General features: G+C 45.8%; 1 protein-coding gene across 1 annotated transcript in view; it reads right to left on the reverse strand.

Moving 5' to 3' along the window:
• Positions 1–19,423, reverse strand: part of LOC140363676 (TNF receptor-associated factor 3-like) — a gene marked incomplete at its 3' end in the record, with an annotated part of 35,746 nt that overhangs the window by 15,926 nt on the left and 397 nt on the right. The gene's annotated exons all lie outside the window — the stretch shown is intronic.

Here is a 19,423-nt window from a genome sequence, read left to right on the forward strand (position 1 = left end):
TAGACCTGCTTTAGACCTGCTTTAGTCCTGCTTTAGACCTGCTTTAGACCTGCTTTAGTCCTGCTTTAGTCCTGCTTTAGTCCTGCTTTAGTCCTGCTTTAGACCTGCTTTAGAGCTGCTTTAGAACTGCTTTAGAGCTGCTTTAGAGCTAATTTAGTCCTGCTTTAGAGCTGCTTTAGACCTGCTTTAGTCCTGCTTTAGTCCTGCTTTAGTCCTGCTTTAGTCCTGCTTTAGACCCGCTTTAGTCCGCTTTAGTCCGCTTTAGACCTGCTTTAGTCCTGCTTTAGACCTTCTTTAGAGCCGCTTTAGAGCCGCTTTAGAGCCGCTTTAGAGCCGCTTTAGTCCTGCTTTAGTCCTGCTTTAGTCCTGCTTTAGTCCTGCTTTAGTCCTGCTTTAGACCTGCTTTAGACCTGCTTTAGACCTGCTTTAGACCTGCTTTAGACCTGCTTTAGTCCTGCTTTAGTCCTGCTTTATAGCTGATTTAGACCTGCTTTAGACCTGCTTTAGACCTGTTTTAGACCTGCTTTAGACCTGCTTTAGACCTGCTTTAGTCCTGCTTTAGTCCTGCTTTATAGCTGATTTAGACCTGCTTTAGACCTGCTTTAGAGCTGCTTTAGACCTGCTTTAGACCTGCTTTAGACCTGCTTTAGTCCTGCTTTAGTCCTGCTTTAGAGCTGCTTTAGTCCTGCTTTAGACCTGCTTTAGACCTGCTTTAGACCTGCTTTAGACCTGCTTTAGACCTGCTTTAGACCTGCTTTAGACCTGCTTTAGACCTGCTTTAGTCCTGCTTTAGTCCTGCTTTAGTCCTGCTTTAGTCCTGCTTTAGAGCTGCTTTAGTCCTGCTTTAGTCCTGCTTTAGAGCTGCTTTAGTCCTGCTTTAGAGCTGCTTTAGTCCTGCTTTAGACCTGCTTTAGTCCTGCTTTAGACCTGCTTTAGTCCTGCTTTAGAGCTGCTTTAGTCCTGCTTTAGACCTGCTTTAGAGCTGCTTTAGAGCCGCTTTGGTCCTGCTTTAGTCCTGCTTTAGACCTGCTTTAGTCCTGCTTTACAGCTGCTTTAGACCTGATTTAGACCTGCTTTAGTCCTGCTTTAGACCTGCTTTAGTCCTGCTTTAGAGCTGCTTTAGACCTACTTTAGACCTGTTTTAGACCTCCTTTAGAGCTGCTTTAGTCCTGCTTTAGAGCTGCTTTAGAGCTGCTTTAGAGCTGCTTTAGTCCTGCTTTAGAGCTGCTTTAGACCTGCTTTAGTTCTGCTTTAGAGCTGCTTTAGAGCTGCTTTAGACCTCCTTTAGAGCTGCTTTAGTCCTGCTTTAGAGCTGCTTTAGACCTGCTTTAGACCTGCTTTAGAGCCGCTTTAGAGCCGCTTTAGAGCCGCTTTAGAGCCGCTTTAGAGCCGCTTTAGAGCCGCTTTAGAGCCGCTTTAGTCCCGCTTTAGTCCCGCTTTAGTCCCGCTTTAGTCCCGCTTTAGACCCGCTTTAGACCCGCTTTAGACCTGCTTTAGTCCTGCTTTAGACCTCCTTTAGAGCTGTTTTAGACCTGCTTTAGTCCTGCTATAGACCTGCTTTAGACCTGCTTTAGACCTGCTTTAGACCTGCTTTAGTCCTGCTTTAGACCTGCTTTAGACCTGCTTTAGACCTGCTTTAGTCCTGCTTTAGAGCTGCTTTAGTCTTTTTTTAGTCCTGCTTTAGTCCTGCTTTAGTCCTGCTTTAGTCCTGCTTTAGTCCTGCTTTAGAGCTGCTTTAGTCCTGCTTTAGAGCTGCTTTAGTCCTGCTTTAGAGCTGCTTTAGTCCTGCTTTAGAGCTGCTTTAGTCCTGCTTTAGAGCTGCTTTAGTCCTGCTTTAGTCCTGCTTTAGTCCTGCTTTAGTCCTGCTTTAGTCCTGCTTTAGTCCTGCTTTAGTCCTGCTTTAGAGCCGCTTTAGTCCTGCTTTAGAGCCGCTTTAGTCCTGCTTTAGAGCTGCTTTAGTCCTGCTTTAGTCCTGCTTTAGTCCTGCTTTAGAAATGCTTTAGAGCCGCTTTAGTCCTGCTTTAGACCTGCTTTAGAGCCGCTTTAGACCTGCTTTAGAGCCGCTTTAGTCCTGCTTTAGAGCCGCTTTAGTCCTGCTTTAGAGCCGCTTTAGTCCTGCTTTAGAGCCGCTTTAGTCCTGATTTAAAGCCGCTTTAGTCCTGATTTAAAGCTGATTTAGACCTGCTTTAGTCCTGCTTTAGTCCTGCTTTAGTCCTGCTTTAGTCCTGCTTTAGTCCTGCTTTAGTGCTGCTTTAGTCCTGCTTTAGAGCTGCTTTAGTCCTGCTTTAGTCCTGCTTTAAAGCTGCTTTAGTCCTGCTTTAGAGCTGCTTTAGTCCTGCTTTAGTCCTGCTTTAGTCCTGCTTTAGTCCTGCTTTAGTCCTGCTTTAGTCCTGCTTTAGTCCTGCTTTAGAGCTGCTTTAGAGCTGCTTTAGAGCTGCTTTAGTCCTGCTTTAGTCCTGCTTTAGTCCTGCTTTAGTCCTGCTTTAGTCCTGCTTTAGTCCTGCTTTAGTCCTGCTTTAGACCTGCTTTAGAGCTGCTTTAGTCCTGCTTTAGTCCTGCTTTAGTCCTGCTTTAGTCCTGCTTTAGTCCTGCTTTAGACCTGCTTTAGTCCTGCTTTAGTCCTGCTTTAGACCTGCTTTAGTCCTGCTTTAGAGCTGCTTTAGAGCTGCTTTAGAGCTGCTTTAGTCCTGCTTTAGAGCCGCTTCAGACCTGCTTCAGACCTGCTTTAGACCTGCTTCAGTCCTGCTTCAGTCCTGCTTTAGACCTGCTTTAGACCTGCTTTAGACCTGCTTTAGTCCTGCTTTAGTCCTGCTTTAGAGCTGCTTTAGTCCTGCTTTAGTCCTGCTTTAGACCTGCTTTAGACCTGCTTTAGACCTGCTTTAGTCCTGCTTTAGTCCTGCTTTAGTCCTGCTTTAGAGCTGCTTTAGTCCGGCTTTAGTCCGGCTTTAGTCCTGCTTTAGTCCTGCTTTAGTCCTGCTTTAGTCCTGCTTTAGTCCTGCTTTAGAGCTGCTTTAGTCCTGCTTTACAGCTGCTTTAGTCCTGCTTTACAGCTGCTTTAGTCCAGCTTTAGACCTGCTTTAGTCCTGCTTTAGTCCTGCTTTAGTCCTGCTTTAGAGCTGCTTTAGTCCTGCTTTAGTCCTGCTTTAGAGCTGCTTTAGTCCTGCTTTAGACCTGCTTTAGACCTGCTTTAGACCTGCTTTAGTCCTGCTTTAGAGCTGCTTTAGAGCCGCTTTAGTCCTGCTTTAGTCCTGCTTTAGTCCTGCTTTAGTCCTGCTTTAGTCCTGCTTGCTTTAGTCCTGCTTCAGACCTGCTTTAGAGCCGCTTTAGACCTACTTTAGACCTGCTTTAGTCCTGCTTTAGACCTGCTTTAGACCTGCTTTAGACCTACTTTAGACCTAATTTTGACCTAATTTTGACCTACTTTAGACCTACTTTAGACCTGCTTTAGACCTGCTTTAGACCTGCTTTAGACCTGCTTTAGACCTGCTTTTGTCCTGCTTTAGTCCTGCTTTAGTCCTGCTTTAGTCCTGCTTTAGTCCTGCTTTAGTCCTACTTTAGTCCTGCTTTAAAGGCTACTTTAGTCCTGCTTTAGTCCTGCTTTAGTCCTGCTTTAGTCCTGCTTTAGAGCTGCTTTAGTCCTGCTTTAGTCCTGCTTTAGTCCTGCTTTACAGCTGCTTTAGTCCTGCTTTAGACCTGCTTCAGAGCTGCTTTAGAGCTGCTTTAGTCCTGCTTCACAGCTGCTTTAGTCCTGCTTTAGTCCTGCTTTAGAGCTAATTTAGACCTGCTTTAGACCTGCTTTAGAGCTGCTTTAGACCTGCTTTAGTCCTGCTTTAGTCCTGCTTTAGTCCTGCTTTAGTCCTGCTTTAGAGCTGCTTTAGTCCTGCTTTAGTCCTGCTTTAGTCCTGCTTTAGAGCTGCTTTAGAGCTGCTTTAGTCCTGCTTTAGTCCTGCTTTAGTTCTGCTTTACAGCTGCTTTAGTCCTGCTTTGGAGCTGCTTTAGTCCTGCTTTAGAGCTGCTTTAGACCTGCTTTAGTCCTGCTTTAGACCTGCTCTAGTCCTGCTTTAGAGCTGCTTTAGTCCTGCTTTAGTCCCGCTTTAGTCCCGCTTTAGTCCCGCTTTAGTCCCGCTTTAGTCCCGCTTTAGTCCCGCTTTAGAGCTGCTTTAGTCCTGCTTTAGTCCTGCTTTAGAGCTGCTTTAGTCCTGCTTTAGAGCTGCTTTAGTCCTGCTTTAGTCCTGCTTTAGACCTGCTTTAGTCCTGCTTTAGACCTGCTTTAGAGCTGCTTTAGAGCTGCTTTAGAGCTGCTTTAGTCCTGCTTTAGTCCTGCTTTAGACCTGCTTTAGTCCTGCTTTAGAGCTGCTTTAGTCCTGCTTTAGTCCTGCTTTAGAGCTGCTTTAGACCTGCTTTAGTCCTGCTTTAGTCCTGCTTTAGTCCTGCTTTAGAGCTGCTTTAGTCCCGCTTTAGTCCCGCTTTAGTCCCGCTTTAGTCCCGCTTTAGTCCCGCTTTAGTCCCGCTTTAGTCCCGCTTCAGTCCCGCTTTAGTCCCGCGTTAGTCCCGCTTCACAGCTGCTTTAGTCCCGCTTTAGACCTGCTTTAGTCCTGCTTTAGTCCTGCTTTAGTCCTGCTTTAGTCCTGCTTTAGTCCTGCTTTAGTCCTGCTTTAGACCTGCTTTAGACCTGCTTTAGTCCTGCTTTAGACCTGCTTTAGACCTGCTTTAGTCCTGCTTTAGTCCTGCTTTAGAGCTGCTTTAGTCCTGCTTTAGACCTGCTTTAGACCTGCTTTAGACCTGCTTTAGACCCGCTTTAGTCCCGCTTTAGTCCCGCTTTAGTCCCGCTTTAGTCCCGCTTTAGTCCCGCTTTAGACCCGCTTTAGACCCGCTTTAGTCCTGCTTTAGTCCTGCTTTAGTCCTGCTTTAGAGCTGCTTTAGAGCTGCTTTAGTCCTGCTTTAGTCCTGCTTTAGTCCTGCTTTAGAGCTGCTTTAGTCCTGCTTTAGAGCTGCTTTAGTCCTGCTTTACAGCTGCTTTAGTCCTGCTTTAGAGCTGCTTTAGAGCTGCTTTAGTCCTGCTTTAGTCCTGCTTTATAGCTAATTTAGACCTGCTTTAGAGCTGCTTTAGAGCTGCTTTAGACCTGCATTAGTCCTGCTTTAGTCCTGCTTTAGTCCTGCTTTAGTCCTGCTTTAGTCCTGCTTTAGTCCCGCTTTAGAGCTGCTTTAGTCCTGCTTTAGTCCTGCTTCACAGCTGCTTTAGTCCTGCTTTAGTCCTGCTTTAGTCCTGCTTTAGTCCTGCTTTAGTTCTGCTTTACAGCTGCTTTACAGCTGCTTTAGAGCTGCTTTAGTCCTGCTTTAGAGCTGCTTTAGTCCTGCGTTAGTCCTAATTTAGAGTTGCTTTAGTCCTGCTTTAGAGCCGCTTTAGTCCCGCTTTAGAGCCGCTTTAGTCCCGCTTTAGTCCTGCTTTAGTCCCGCTTTAGTCCCGCTTTAGTCCCGCTTTAGTCCCGCTTTAGTCCCGCTTTAGACCCGCTTTAGACCCGCTTTGGACCCGCTTTGGACCCGCTTTAGTCCTGCTTTAGTCCTGCTTTAGAGCTGCTTTAGAGCTGCTTTAGTCCTGCTTTAGTCCTGCTTTAGTCCTGCTTTAGTCCTGCTTTAGTCCCGTTTTGGAGCTGCTTTAGTCCTGCTTTAGTCCTGCTTTAGAGCTGCTTTAGTCCTGCTTTAGTCCTGCTTCACAGCTGCTTTAGTCCTGCTTTAGTCCTGCTTTAGTCCTGCTTTAGTCCTGCTTTAGAGCTGCTTTAGAGCTGCTTTAGTCCTGCTTTAGAGCTGCTTTAGTCCTGCTTTAGTCCTGCTTTAGTCCTGCTTTAGTCCTGCTTTAGAGCTGCTTTAGTCCTGCTTTAGACCTGCTTTAGACCTGCTTTAGTCCTGCTTTAGTCCTGCTTTAGTCCTGCTTTAGTCCTGCTTTAGTCCTGCTTTAGTCCTGCTTTAGTCCTGCTTTAGAGCTGCTTTAGAGCTGCTTTAGTCCTGCTTTAGAGCTGCTTTAGTCCTGCTTTAGTCCTGCTTTAGTCCTGCTTTAGAGCTGCTTTAGTCCTGCTTTAGAGCTGCTTTAGTCCTGCTTTAGTCCTGCTTTAGAGCTGCTTTAGTCCTGCTTTAGTCCTGCTTTAGTCCTGCTTTAGTCCTGCTTTAGAGCTGCTTTAGTCCTGCTTTAGTCCTGCTTTAGACCTGCTTTAGTCCTGCTTTAGTCCTGCTTTAGTCCTGCTTTAGTCCTGCTTCACAGCTGCTTTAGTCCTGCTTTAGTCCTGCTTTAGACCTGCTTTAGACCTGCATTAGTCCTGCTTTAGTCCTGCTTTAGAGCTGCTTTAGAGCTGCTTTAGAGCTGCTTTAGTCCTGCTTTAGAGCTGCTTTAGTCCTGCTTTAGACCTTCTTTAGACCTTCTTTAGTCCTGCTTTAGAGCTGCTTTAGTCCTGCTTTAGAGCTGCTTTAGTCCTGCTTTAGAGGTGCTTTAGACCTGCTTTAGACCTGCTTTAGTCCTGCTTTAGAGCTAATTTAGTCCTGCTTTAGAGCTGCTTTAGAGCTGCTTTAGAGCTGCTTTAGAGCTGCTTTAGACCTGCTTTAGTCCTGCTTTAGTCCTGCTTTAGTCCTGCTTTAGTCCTGCTTTAGTCCTGCTTTAGAGCTAATTTAGTCCTGCTTTAGAGCTGCTTTGGACCTGCTTTAGTCCTGCTTTAGTCCTGCTTTAGTCCTGCTTTAGACCTGCTTTAGTCCTGCTTTAGACCTGCTTTAGTCCCGCTTTAGAGCTGCTTTAGAGCTGCTTTAGTCCTGCTTTAGCCCTGCTTTAGACCTACTTTAGTCCTGCTTTAGAGCTGCTTTAGAGCTGCTTTAGTCCTGCTTTAGTCCTGCTTTAGTCCTGCTTTAGTCCTGCTTTAGACCTGCTTTAGACCTGCTTTAGACCTGCTTTAGTCCTGCTTTAGTCCTGCTTTAGAGCTGCTTTAGACCTGCTTTAGTCCTGCTTTAGACCTGCTTTAGTCCTGCTTTAGTCCTGCTTTAGAGCTGCTTTAGAGCTGCTTTAGTCCTGCTTTAGTCCTGCTTTAGACCTGCTTTAGTCCTGCTTTAGTCCTGCTTTAGAGCTGCTTTAGACCTGCTTTAGTCTTTTTTTAGAGCTGCTTTAGTCCTGCTTTAGAGCTGCTTTAGTCCTGCTTTAGAGCTGCTTTAGTCCTGCTTTAGAGCTGCTTTAGTCCTGCTTTAGTCCCGCTTTAGTCCCGCTTTAGTCCCGCTTTAGAGCCGCTTTAGTCCCGCTTTAGAGCCGCTTTAGACCTGCTTTAGTCCTGCTTTAGTCCTGCTTTAGTCCTGCTTTAGTCCTGCTTTAGTAATGCTTTAGTCCTGCTTCACAGCTGCTTTAGTCCTGCTTTAGTCCTGCTTTAGTCCTGCTTTAGTCCTGCTTTAGTCCTGCTTTAGACCTGCTTTAGTCCTGCTTTAGAGCTGCTTTAGTCCTGCTTTAGTCCTGCTTTAGACCTGCTTTAGACCTGCTTTAGTCCTGCTTTAGTCCTGCTTCACAGCTGCTTTAGTCCTGCTTTAGTCCTGCTTTAGTCCTGCTTCACAGCTGCTTTAGTCCTGCTTTAGTCCTGCTTTAGTCCTGCTTTAGACCTGCTTTAGTCCTGCTTTAGACCTGCTTTAGTCCTGCTTTAGTCCTGCTTCACAGCTGCTTTAGTCCTGCTTCACAGCTGCTTTAGTCCTGCTTTAGTCCTGCTTTAGTCCTGCTTCACAGCTGCTTTAGTCCTGCTTTAGTCCTGCTTTAGAGCTGCTTTAGAGCTGCTTTAGTCCTGCTTTAGTCCTGCTTTAGAGCTGCTTTAGTCCTGCTTTAGACCTTCTTTAGACCTGCTTTAGTCCTGCTTTAGAGCTGCTTTAGTCCTGCTTTAGAGCTGCTTTAGAGCTGCTTTAGTCCTGCTTTAGAGCTGCTTTAGACCTGCTTTAGAGCTAATTTAGACCTGCTTTAGTCCTGCTTTAGAGCTAATTTAGACCTGCTTTAGACCTGCTTTAGAGCTGCTTTAGTCCTGCTTTAGTCCTGCTTTAGTCCTGCTTTAGTCCTGCTTTAGTCCCGCTTTGGAGCTGCTTTAGTCCCGCTTTGGAGCTGCTTTAGTCCCGCTTTGGAGCTGCTTTAGTCCCACTTTGGAGCTGCTTTAGTCCCGCTTTAGTCCCGCTTTAGTCCTGCTTTAGTCCTGCTTTAGAGCTAATTTAGTCCTGCTTTAGAGCTGCTTTAGAGCTGCTTTAGAGCTGCTTTAGAGCTGCTTTAGACCTGCTTTAGTCCTGCTTTAGTCCTGCTTTAGTCCTGCTTTAGTCCTGCTTTAGTCCTGCTTTAGAGCTAATTTAGTCCTGCTTTAGAGCTGCTTTGGACCTGCTTTAGTCCTGCTTTAGTCCTGCTTTAGTCCTGCTTTAGTCCTGCTTTAGTCCTGCTTTAGTCCTGCTTTAGACCTGCTTTAGTCCCGCTTTAGAGCTGCTTTAGTCCTGCTTTAGCCCTGCTTTAGACCTACTTTAGTCCTGCTTTAGAGCTGCTTTAGAGCTGCTTTAGTCCTGCTTTAGTCCTGCTTTAGTCCTGCTTTAGTCCTGCTTTAGACCTGCTTTAGACCTGCTTTAGACCTGCTTTAGTCCTGCTTTAGTCCTGCTTTAGAGCTGCTTTAGACCTGCTTTAGTCCTGCTTTAGACCTGCTTTAGTCCTGCTTTAGTCCTGCTTTAGAGCTGCTTTAGAGCTGCTTTAGTCCTGCTTTAGTCCTGCTTTAGACCTGCTTTAGTCCTGCTTTAGTCCTGCTTTAGAGCTGCTTTAGACCTGCTTTAGTCTTTTTTTAGAGCTGCTTTAGTCCTGCTTTAGAGCTGCTTTAGTCCTGCTTTAGAGCTGCTTTAGTCCTGCTTTAGAGCTGCTTTAGTCCCGCTTTAGTCCCGCTTTAGTCCCGCTTTAGTCCCGCTTTAGAGCCGCTTTAGTCCCGCTTTAGAGCTGCTTTAGTCCTGCTTTAGTCCTGCTTTAGTCCTGCTTTAGTCCTGCTTTAGTAATGCTTTAGTCCTGCTTCACAGCTGCTTTAGTCCTGCTTTAGTCCTGCTTTAGTCCTGCTTTAGTCCTGCTTTAGTCCTGCTTTAGAGCTGCTTTAGTCCTGCTTTAGTCCTGCTTTAGAGCTGCTTTAGAGCTGCTTTAGTCCTGCTTTAGTCCTGCTTTAGTCCTGCTTTAGACCTGCTTTAGTCCTGCTTTAGAGCTGCTTTAGTCCTGCTTTAGTCCTGCTTTAGACCTGCTTTAGTCCTGCTTTAGTCCTGCTTTAGTCCTGCTTTAGAGCTGCTTTAGTCCTGCTTTAGTCCTGCTTTAGTCCTGCTTTAGTCCTGCTTCACAGCTGCTTTAGTCCTGCTTCACAGCTGCTTTAGTCCTGCTTTAGTCCTGCTTTAGTACTGCTTTAGACCTGCTTTAGTCCTGCTTTAGACCTGCTTTAGTCCTGCTTTAGTCCTGCTTTAGTCCTGCTTCACAGCTGCTTTAGTCCTGCTTTAGTCCTGCTTTAGTCCTGCTTCACAGCTGCTTTAGTCCTGCTTTAGTCCTGCTTTAGAGCTGCTTTAGAGCTGCTTTAGTCCTGCTTTAGTCCTGCTTTAGAGCTGCTTTAGTCCTGCTTTAGTCCTGCTTTAGAGCTGCTTTAGTCCTGCTTTAGACCTTCTTTAGACCTGCTTTAGTCCTGCTTTAGAGCTGCTTTAGTCCTGCTTTAGTCCTGCTTTAGAGCTGCTTTAGACCTGCTTTAGAGCTAATTTAGACCTGCTTTAGACCTGCTTTAGAGCTGCTTTAGTCCTGCTTTAGTCCTGCTTTAGTCCTGCTTTAGTCCTGCTTTAGTCCTGCTTTAGTCCTGCTTTAGTCCTGCTTTGGAGCTGCTTTAGTCCCGCTTTAGTCCTGCTTTAGACCTGCTTTAGACCTGCTTTAGACCTGCTTTAGTCCTGCTTTAGTCCTGCTTTAGTCCTGCTTTAGAGCCAATTTAGTCCTGCTTTAGAGCTGCTTTAGACCTGCTTTAGTCCTGCTTTAGTCCTGCTTTAGTCCCGCTTTAGACCTGCTTTAGTCCCGCTTTAGAGCTGCTTTAGACCTACTTTAGCCCTGCTTTAGACCTACTTTAGTCCTGCTTTAGAGCTGCTTTAGAGCTGCTTTAGAGCTGCTTTAGTCCTGCTTTAGTCCTGCTTTAGTCCTGCTTTAGTCCTGCTTTAGACCTGCTTTAGACCTGCTTTAGTCCTGCTTTAGTCCTGCTTTAGACCTGCTTTAGTCCTGCTTTAGTCCTGCTTTAGAGCTGCTTTAGACCTGCTTTAGTCTTTTTTTAGAGCTGCTTTAGTCCTGCTTTAGAGCTGCTTTAGTCCTGCTTTAGAGCTGCTTTAGTCCTGCTTTAGAGCTGCTTTAGTCCTGCTTTAGAGCTGCTTTAGTCCTGCTTTAGAGCTGCTTTAGTCCTGCTTTAGAGCTGCTTTAGTCCTGCTTTAGAGCTGCTTTAGTCCTGCTTTAGTCCTGCTTTAGAGCTGCTTTAGAGCTGCTTTAGTCCTGCTTTAGTCCTGCTTTAGTTCTGCTTTAGTCCTGCTTTAGTCCTGCTTTAGAGCTGCTTTAGTCCTGCTTTAGAGCTGTTTTAGACCTGCTTTAGAGCTGTTTTAGACCTGCTTTAGTCCTGCTTTAGACCTGCTTTAGTCCTGCTTTAGACCTCCTTTAGAGCTGTTTTAGACCTGCTTTAGTCCTGCTTTAGAGCTGCTTTAGTCCTGCTTTAGTCCTGCTTTAGAGCTGCTTTAGTCCTGCTTTAGACCTCCTTTAGACCTCCTTTAGACCTCCTTTAGAGCTGCTTTAGTCCTGCTTTAGTCCTACTTTAGTCCTGCTTTAGTCCTGCTTTAGTCCTGCTTTAGTCCTGCTTTAGAGCTGCTTTAGACCTGCTTTAGTCCTGCTTTAGTCCTGCTTTAGTCCTGCTTTAGTCCTGCTTTAGTCCTGCTTTAGAGCTGCTTTAGAGCTGCTTTAGAGCTGCTTTAGTCCTGCTTTAGAGCTGCTTTAGAGCTGCTTTAGTCCTGCTTTAGTCCTGCTTTAGTCCTGCTTTAGTCCTGCTTTAGTCCTGCTTTAGTCCTGCTTTAGAGCTGCTTTAGTCCTGCTTTAGTCCTGCTTTAGTCCTGCTTTAGTCCTGCTTTAGACCTGCTTTAGACCTGCTTTAGTCCTGCTTTAGAGCTGCTTTAGTCCTGCTTTAGTCCTGCTTTAGTCCTGCTTTAGTCCTGCTTTAGTCTTTTTTTAGAGCTGCTTTAGTCCTGCTTTAGAGCTGCTTTAGTCCTGCTTTAGAGCTGCTTTAGTCCTGCTTTAGTCCTGCTTTAGTCCTGCTTTAGACCTGCTTTAGTCCTGCTTTAGTCCTGCTTTAGACCTGCTTTAGACCTGCTTTAGTCCTGCTTTAGACCTGCTTTAGACCTGCTTTAGACCTGCTTTAGACCTGCTTTAGTCCTGCTTTAGTCCTGCTTTAGACCTGCTTTAGACCTGCTTTAGAGCTGCTTTAGTCCTGCTTTAGTCCTGCTTTAGAGCTGCTTTAGTCCTGCTTTAGTCCTGCTTTAGAGCTGCTTTAGTCCTGCTTTAGAGCTGCTTTAGTCCTGCTTTAGAGCTGCTTTAGTCCTGCTTTAGTCCTGCTTTAGTCCTGCTTTAGTCCTGCTTTAGAGCTGCTTTAGTCCTGCTTTAGTCCTGCTTTAGTCCTGCTTTAGTCCTGCTTTAGACCTGCTTTAGTCCTGCTTTAGAGCTGCTTTAGTCCTGCTTTAGAGCTGTTTTAGACCTGCTTTAGTCCTGCTTTAGACCTGCTTTAGTCCTGCTTTAGACCTCCTTTAGACCTGCTTTAGTCCTGCTTTAGACCTGCTTTAGAGCTGTTTTAGACCTGCTTTAGTCCTGCTTTAGAGCTGCTTTAGTCCTGCTTTAGTCCTGCTTTAGAGCTGCTTTAGTCCTGCTTTAGACCTCCTTTAGTCCTACTTTAGTCCTGCTTTAGTCCTACTTTAGTCCTGCTTTAGTCCTACTTTAGTCCTGCTTTAGTCCTGCTTTAGAGCCGCTTTAGACCTGCTTTAGAGCCGCTTTAGTCCTGCTTTAGAGCCGCTTTAGTCCTGCTTTAGAGCCGCTTTAGTCCTGCTTTAGAGCCGCTTTAGTCCTGCTTTAGAGCCGCTTTAGTCCTGCTTTAGAGCCGCTTTAGTCCTGCTTTAGACCTGCTTTAGACCTGCTTTAGAGCCGCTTTAGTCCTGCTTTAGAGCCGATTTAGTCCTGCTTTAGAGCTGATTTAGTCCTGATTTAAAGCTGATTTAGACCTGCTTTAGTCCTGCTTTAGTCCTGCTTTAGTCCTGCTTTAGTTCTGCTTTAGTCCTGCTTTAGTCCTGCTTTAGAGCTGCTTTAGTCCTGCTTTAGTCCTGCTTTAGTCCTGCTTTAGTCCTGCTTTAGTTCTGCTTTAGTCCTGCTTTAGTCCTGCTTTAGTCCTGCTTTAGTCCTGCTTTAGAGCCGCTTTAGTCCTGCTTTAGACCTGCTTTAGAGCCGCTTTAGTCCTGCTTTAGAGCCGCTTTAGTCCTGCTTTAGAGCCGATTTAGTCCTGCTTTAGAGCCGATTTAGTCCTGCTTTAGAGCTGATTTAGTCCTGATTTAAAGCTGATTTAGACCTGCTTTAGTCCTGCTTTAGTCCTGCTTTAGTCCTGCTTTAGTCCTGCTTTAGTCCTGCTTTAGTCCTGCTTTAGTCCTGCTTTAGAGCTGCTTTAGTCCTGCTTTAGTCCTGCTTTAGTCCTGCTTTAGTCCTGCTTTAGTCCTGCTTTAGTTCTGCTTTAGTCCTGCTTTAGTCCTGCTTTAGTCCTGCTTTAGTCCTGCTTTAGTCCTGCTTTAGAGCCGCTTTAGTCCTGCTTTAGACCTGCTTTAGAGCCGCTTTAGTCCTGCTTTAGAGCCGCTTTAGTCCTGCTTTAGAGCTGATTTAGTCCTGATTTAAAGCTGATTTAGACCTGCTTTAGACCTGCTTTAGTCCTGCTTTAGTCCTGCTTTAGTCCTGCTTTAGAGCTGCTTTAGTCCTGCTTTAGAGCTGCTTTAGTCCTGCTTTAGAGCTGCTTTAGAGCTGCTTTAGTCCTGCTTTAGAGCTGCTTTAGTCCTGCTTTAGAGCTGCTTTAGTCCTGCTTTAGAGCTGCTTTAGTCCTGCTTTAAAGCTCCTTTAGTCCTGCTTTAGTCCTGCTTTAGAGCTGCTTTAGTCCTGCTTTAGAGCTGCTTTAGTCCTGCTTTAGTCCTGCTTTAGTCCTGCTTTAGTCCTGCTTTAGTCCTGCTTTAGAGCTGCTTTAAAGCTGCTTTAGTCCTGCTTTAAAGCTGCTTTAGACCTGCTTTAGTCCTGCTTTAGTCCTGCTTTAGACCTGCTTTAGAGCTGCTTTAGAGCTGCTTTAGAGCTGCTTTAGTCCTGCTTTAGTCCTGCTTTAGTCCTGCTTTAGTCCTGCTTTAGTCCTGCTTTAGTCCTGCTTTAGTCCTGCTTTGGTCCTGCTTTAGAGCTGCTTTAGAGCTGCTTTAGAGCTGCTTTAGTCCTGCTTTAGAGCTGCTTTAGTCCTGCTTTACAGCTGCTTTAGTCCTGCCTTAGACCTGCTTTAGAGCTGCTTTAGTCCTGCTTTAGAGCTGCTTTAGTCCTGCTTTAGAGCTGCTTTAGTCCTGCTTTAGAGCTGCTTTAGTCCTGCTTTAGAGCTGCTTTAGTCCTGCTTTAGAGCTGCTTTAGTCCTGCTTTAAAGCTCCTTTAGTCCTGCTTTAGTCCTGCTTTAGACCTGCTTTAGTCCTGCTTTAGAGCTGCTTTAGAGCTGCTTTAGAGCTGCTTTAGACCTGCTTTAGTCCTGCTTTAGACCTGCTTTAGTCCCGCTTTAGTCCTGCTTTAGTCCTGCTTTAGTCCTGCTTTAGTTCTGCTTTAGTCCTGCTTTAGTCCTGCTTTAGAGCTGCTTTAGTCCTGCTTTAGTCCTGCTTTAGTCCTGCTTTAGTCCTGCTTTAGTTCTGCTTTAGTCCTGCTTTAGTCCTGCTTTAGTCCTGCTTTAGTCCTGCTTTAGAGCCGCTTTAGTCCTGCTTTAGACCTGCTTTAGAGCCGCTTTAGTCCTGCTTTAGAGCCGCTTTAGTCCTGCTTTAGAGCCGATTTAGTCCTGCTTTAGAGCTGATTTAGTCCTGATTTAAAGCTGATTTAGACCTGCTTTAGTCCTGCTTTAGTCCTGCTTTAGTCCTGCTTTAGTCCTGCTTTAGTCCTGCTTTAGTCCTGCTTTAGTCCTGCTTTAGAGCTGCTTTAGTCCTGCTTTAGTCCTGCTTTAGTCCTGCTTTAGTCCTGCTTTAGTCCTGCTTTAGTTCTGCTTTAGTCCTGCTTTAGTCCTGCTTTAGTCCTGCTTTAGTCCTGCTTTAGTCCTGCTTTAGAGCCGCTTTAGTCCTGCTTTAGACCTGCTTTAGAGCCGCTTTAGTCCTGCTTTAGAGCCGCTTTAGTCCTGCTTTAGAGCTGATTTAGTCCTGATTTAAAGCTGATTTAGACCTGCTTTAGACCTGCTTTAGTCCTGCTTTAGTCCTGCTTTAGTCCTGCTTTAGAGCTGCTTTAGTCCTGCTTTAGAGCTGCTTTAGTCCTGCTTTAGAGCTGCTTTAGAGCTGCTTTAGTCCTGCTTTAGAGCTGCTTTAGTCCTGCTTTAGAGCTGCTTTAGTCCTGCTTTAGAGCTGCTTTAGTCCTGCTTTAAAGCTCCTTTAGTCCTGCTTTAGTCCTGCTTTAGAGCTGCTTTAGTCCTGCTTTAGAGCTGCTTTAGTCCTGCTTTAGTCCTGCTTTAGTCCTGCTTTAGTCCTGCTTTAGTCCTGCTTTAGAGCTGCTTTAAAGCTGCTTTAGTCCTGCTTTAAAGCTGCTTTAGACCTGCTTTAGTCCTGCTTTAGTCCTGCTTTAGACCTGCTTTAGAGCTGCTTTAGAGCTGCTTTAGAGCTGCTTTAGTCCTGCTTTAGTCCTGCTTTAGTCCTGCTTTAGTCCTGCTTTAGTCCTGCTTTAGTCCTGCTTTAGTCCTGCTTTGGTCCTGCTTTAGAGCTGCTTTAGAGCTGCTTTAGAGCTGCTTTAGTCCTGCTTTAGAGCTGCTTTAGTCCTGCTTTACAGCTGCTTTAGTCCTGCTTTACAGCTGCTTTAGTCCTGCCTTAGACCTGCTTTAGAGCTGCTTTAGTCCTGCTTTAGAGCTGCTTTAGTCCTGCTTTAGAGCTGCTTTAGTCCTGCTTTAGAGCTGCTTTAGTCCTGCTTTAGAGCTGCTTTAGTCCTGCTTTAGAGCTGCTTTAGTCCTGCTTTAAAGCTCCTTTAGTCCTGCTTTAGTCCTGCTTTAGACCTGCTTTAGTCCTGCTTTAGAGCTGCTTTAGAGCTGCTTTAGAGCTGCTTTAGACCTGCTTTAGTCCTGCTTTAGTCCCGCTTTAGTCCCGCTTTAGTCCCGCTTTAGTCCCGCTTTAGTCCCGCTTTAGTCCCGCTTTAGACCCGCTTTAGTCCCGCTTTAGTCCCGCTTTAGTCCCGCTTTAGTCCCGCTTTAGTCCCGCTTTAGTCCCGCTTTAGTCCCGCTTTAGTCCCGCTTTAGTCCTGCTTCACAGCTGCTTTAGAGCTGCTTTAGTCCTGCTTTAGTCCTGCTTTAGTCCTGCTTTAGTCCTGCTTTAGACCTGCTTTAGTCCTGCTTTAGACCTGCTTTAGACCTGCTTTAGTCCTGCTTTAGTCCTGCTTTAGAGCTGCTTTAGTCCTGCTTTAGACCTGCTTTAGACCTGCTTTAGTCCTGCTTTAGTCCTGCTTTAGAGCTGCTTTAGAGCTGCTTTAGAGCTGCTTTAGTCCTGCTTTAGACCTGCTTTAGACCTGCTTTAGACCTGCTTTAGAGCTAATTTAGACCTGCTTTAGACCTGCTTTAGACCTGCTTTAGTCCTGCTTTAGAGCTGCTTTAGACCTGCTTTAGACCTGCTTTAGTCCTGCTTTAGTCCTGCTTTAGAGCTGCTTTAGACCTGCTTTAGACCTGCTTTAGAGCTAATTTAGACCTGCTTTAGACCTGCTTTAGTCCTGCTTTAGAGCTGCTTTAGACCTGCTTTAGACCTGCTTTGGAGCTAATTTAGACCTGCTTTAGACCTGCTTTAGACCTGCTTTAGACCTGCTTTAGTCCTGCTTTAGAGCTGCTTTAGACCTGCTTTAGACCTGCTTTAGACCTGCTTTAGTCCTGCTTTAGAGCTAATTTAGACCTGCTTTAGACCTGCTTTAGACCTGCTTTAGACCTGCTTTAGACCTGCTTTAGACCTGCTTTAGACCTGCTTTAGTCCCGCTTTAGTCCCGCTTTAGTCCCGTTTTGGAGCTGCTTTAGTCCTGCTTTAGTCCTGCTTTAGAGCTGCTTTAGTCCTGCTTTAGTCCTGCTTTAGAGCCGCTTTAGTCCCGCTTTAGTCCCGCTTTAGTCCCGCTTTAGTCCCGCTTTAGTCCCGCTTTAGAGCTGCTTTAGTCCTGCTTTAGTCCTGCTTTAGTCCTGCTTTAGAGCTGCTTTAGAGCTGCTTTAGTCCTGCTTTAGTCCTGCTTTAGTCCTGCTTTAGTCCTGCTTTAGTCCCGCTTTAGAGCTGCTTTAGTCCTGCTTTAGAGCTGCTTTAGTCCTGCTTTACAGCTGCTTTAGTCCTGCTTTACAGCTGCTTTAGTCCTGCTTTACAGCTGCTTTAGAGCTGCTTTAGTCCTGCTTTAGTCCTGCTTTAGTCCTGCTTTATAGCTGCTTTAGTCCTGCTTTAGAGCTGCTTTAGTCCTGCTTTAGTCCTGCTTTAGAGCTGCTTTAGAGCTGCTTTAGTCCTGCTTTAGTCCTGCTTTATAGCTGCTTTAGTCCTGCTTTAGTCCTGCTTTAGTCCTGCTTTAGTCCTGCTTTAGTCCTGCTTTAGTCCTGCTTTAGTCCTGCTTTAGAGCTGCTTTAGTCCTGCTTTAGAGCTGCTTTAGTCCTGCTTTAGTCCTGCTTTAGAGCTGCTTTAGTCCTGCTTTAGTCCTGCTTTAGTCCTGCTTTAGTCCTGCTTTAGTCCTGCTTTAGAGCTGCTTTAGAGCTGCTTTAGAGCTGCTTTAGAGCTGCTTTAGAGCTGCTTTAGTCCTGCTTTAGTCCTGCTTTAGTCCTGCTTTAGAGCTGCTTTAGAGCTGCTTTAGACCTGCTTTAGACCTGCTTTAGAGCTGCTTTAGAGCTGCTTTAGTCCTGCTTTAGTCCTGCTTTAGTCCTGCTTTAGTCCTGCTTTAGTCCTGCTTTAGTCCTGCTTTAGAGCTGCTTTAGAGCTGCTTTAGAGCTGCTTTAGTCCTGCTTTAGTCCTGCTTTAGTCCTGCTTTAGTCCTGCTTTAGTCCTGCTTTAGACCTGCTTTAGTCCTGCTTTAGAGCTGCTTTAGTCCTGCTTTAGTCCTGCTTTAGTCCTGCTTTAGACCTGCTTTAGTCCTGCTTTAGTCCTGCTTTAGACCTGCTTTAGACCTGCTTTAGTCCTGCTTTAGAGCTGCTTTAGAGCTGCTTTAGTCCTGCTTTAGTCCTGCTTTAGTCCTGCTTTAGTCCTGCTTTAGTCCCGCTTTAGTCCCGCTTTAGAGCTGCTTTAGACCTGCTTTAGAGCTGCTTCAGAGCTGCTTTAGACCTGCTTTAGACCTGCTTTAGACCTGCTTTAGTCCTGCTTTAGTCCTGCTTTAGTCCTGCTTTAGTCCCGTTTTGGAGCTGCTTTAGTCCTGCTTTAGAGCTGCTTTAGTCCTGCTTTAGTCCTGCTTCACAGCTGCTTTAGTCCTGCTTTAGTCCTGCTTTAGTCCTGCTTTAGTCCTGCTTTAGTTCTGCTTTACAGCTGCTTTAGTCCTGCTTTAGAGCTGCTTTAGACCTGCTTTAGTCCCGCTTTAGTCCCGCTTTAGTCCCGCTTTAGTCCCGCTTTAGAGCTGCTTTAGTCCCGCTTTAGAGCTGCTTTAGTCCCGCTTTAGAGCTGCTTTAGTCCTGCTTTAGTCCTGCTTTAGACCTGCTTTAGTCCTGCTTTAGTCCTGCTTCACAGCTGCTTTAGTCCTGCTTTAGTCCTGCTTTAGTCCTGCTTTAGTCCTGCTTTAGTCCTGCTTTAGTCCTGCTTTAGAGCTGCTTTAGTCCTGCTTTAGTCCTGCTTTAGTCCTGCTTTAGAGCTGCTTTAGTCCTGCTTTAGTCCTGCTTTAGAGCTGCTTTAGAGCTGCTTTAGTCCTGCTTTAGCCCTGCTTTAGAGCTGCTTTAGTCCTGCTTTAGTCCTGCTTTAGTCCTGCTTTAGACCTGCTTTAGAGCTGCTTTAGTCCTGCTTTAGAGCTGCTTTAGTCCTGCTTTAGACCTGCTTTAGTCCTGCTTTAGAGCTGCTTTAGTCCTGCTTTAGAGCTGCTTTAGTGCTGCTTTAGTCCTGCTTTAGTCCTGCTTTAGACCTGCTTTAGTCCTGCTTTAGACCTGCTTTAGACCTGCTTTAGTCCTGCTTTAGACCTGCTTTAGTCCTGCTTTAGACCTGCTTTAGAGCTGCTTTAGAGCTGCTTTAGAGCTGCTTTAGTCCTGCTTTAGAGCTGCTTTAGTCCTGCTTTAGAGCTGCTTTAGTCCTGCTTTAGACCTGCTTTAGACCTGCTTTAGTCCTGCTTTAGTCCTGCTTTAGAGCTGCTTTAGAGCTGCTTTAGAGCTGCTTTAGACCTGCTTTAGACCTGCTTTAGTCCTGCTTTAGTCCTGCTTTAGAGCTGCTTTAGTCCTGCTTTAGAGCTGCTTTAGTCCTGCTTTAGTCCTGCTTTAGTCCTGCTTTAGAGCTGCTTTAGAGCTGCTTTAGTCCTGCTTTAGTCCTGCTTTAGAGCTGCTTTAGTCCTGCTTTAGTCCTGCTTTAGAGCTGCTTTAGTCCTGCTTTAGTCCTGCTTTAGAGCTGCTTTAGTCCTGCTTTAGAGCTGCTTTAGTCCTGCTTTAGAGCTGCTTTAGTCCTGCTTTAGAGCTGCTTTAGAGCTGCTTTAGAGCTGCTTTAGTCCTGCTTTAGTCCTGCTTTAGAGCTGCTTTAGAGCTGCTTTAGAGCTGCTTTAGACCTGCTTTAGAGCTGCTTTAGAGCTGCTTTAGTCCTGCTTTAGTCCTGCTTTAGAGCTGCTTTAGTCCTGCTTTAGAGCTGCTTTAGAGCTGCTTTAGTCCTGCTTTAGAGCTGCTTTAGAGCTGCTTTAGTCCTGCTTTAGTCCTGCTTTAGTCCTGCTTTAGAGCTGCTTTAGACCTGCTTTAGACCTGCTTTAGTCCTGCTTTAGTCCTGCTTTAGTCCTGCTTTAGTCCTGCTTTAGAGCTGGAGTCTCAGGGATTTCCCGGGAGCAGGAGTTTTGGTTTTGTTTTGGACCTTGTGCTCGTTAAGTTGAGATATTTAGAGTGGAAGGTTCTAACCCGGGTTAGAGGCTTTGGCCCGGTTCTGGACTAAACTCCATGAGTTTCTGGCTCTGAACAAATACATTTCAACACACTTTACACAGCGCTAACACTAGCATAGCATTTGTAGTTCTTGACTCTAA

This window comes from Eucyclogobius newberryi, unplaced genomic scaffold (assembly GCF_026437365.1).
Source record: "Eucyclogobius newberryi isolate DKJ021-1_F unplaced genomic scaffold, fEucNew1.0.hap1 SCAF_172, whole genome shotgun sequence".
NCBI lineage: Eukaryota > Metazoa > Chordata > Actinopteri > Gobiiformes > Gobiidae > Eucyclogobius > Eucyclogobius newberryi.